At 42.4% G+C, this 1,219-nt stretch overlaps 1 non-coding gene across 1 annotated transcript; it reads right to left on the bottom strand.

Annotated features, from left to right (window-relative positions):
* Positions 1–237: 237 nt before the first annotated feature.
* LOC118884470 lies at positions 238–344 on the bottom strand. The gene has a single exon (XR_005017303.1). It is a non-coding gene; the product is annotated as a U6 spliceosomal RNA (small nuclear RNA).
* Positions 345–1,219: the final 875 nt, after the last annotated feature.

Genomic DNA, 1,219 nt, shown 5'->3' with positions numbered 1-1,219 from the left:
AAGGTTTTGATGGGGGTAATTAGCAAATCTCTTGCTTTGGTACATTAAGTGCTTAACATTTCACATTTAATTCATCTGTTTCTATATATGCTCTATATGGTAGGTAGAGCAGGCTTTATCACCCCCATTTTCCATATGGAAGCTGAGGTTTAGTCAGGTTAAGTGACTTCCCAAGACCACACAGCTCTTAGTATGGTTTTCTTATTTACCTGTTTCTTTAACTATAGTTGATTTACAGAAAATATGGAATGCTGCACGAATTTGCGTGTCATCCTTGCACAGGGGCCATGCTGATCTTCTCTGTGTCGTTCCAATTTTAGTATACGTGCTGCTGAAGCAAGCGCCTTAGTACTGTTTTGTGATGCAGAGTCCAGGACTCCACCAGTGTGCTTCTGTCAACTCACCAGTTCGTCCTTCTGGGCTCTGTGGGGACCTCAGCACCAAGCGAGAGATGAATCAGGGGCTCAGATTAAATGTATACATTTGTTTGCTGTGGGATCTACGTGAGAAGCAGTAGTGCACACAGCCTCCACAGTCCTTGCAAACACCAGGCACTTGATAAACCCTCTCTGTATGACTGGAGCATCATAGGCTGTAGCATAAATAAGTTCGGGAACAGAAATCACTGCCCTTATAGTCTGTGACTTCCAAAACCATTTAGTTCCCTAGAGAAGAACACGGCCTAGAGAGCAGCTGCAGTCCTTCAGTACAGTTCACAGATATTTATTGCATGCCAATACTAATTACAAAACACAGTATTTATTTGGTACTTACTCTTGGACACTGTTCTAAATATTTGTACATGAATGAACTCAATCCTCACAACGATGCTATTGCTATTATTACTATTCAGTAATAGTACTTACAGCTATTATTATCTTTCCCACTTAGTAGGTAAGGAAATTAAAGCACAGAGAGGTTAATTACTTGCTCAAAGTCTTATAACCAGGATACAATGGAACCAAAATCTGAACCCAGCCAGAACTTGGGCTATGCTGTGCTGTCTCTCTGGATCTTAGGAGCTGTACTAAGTGATGAAGAGACCAAACTCAACAAGGTTTCTTTCTCAGTAAATCCAGAGTCTATATGGGAGACAGACACAGGCGAAGTGCAGTTCTGTGTGAGAGGTGCCACAGGACAAGTACAGACAAGGCACAGTTAACACACAACACCTAGCACACCTACCATTCCCAGGGCTCTCAGGCAGGTACTCCTGGAT

This window comes from Balaenoptera musculus, chromosome 18, assembly GCF_009873245.2.
Source record: "Balaenoptera musculus isolate JJ_BM4_2016_0621 chromosome 18, mBalMus1.pri.v3, whole genome shotgun sequence".
In the NCBI taxonomy this organism is placed as follows: Eukaryota; Metazoa; Chordata; class Mammalia; order Artiodactyla; family Balaenopteridae; genus Balaenoptera; species Balaenoptera musculus.
The sequence above is the reverse complement of the archived record's forward strand: the minus strand, read 5'-3'. Positions and strand labels throughout refer to the sequence as shown.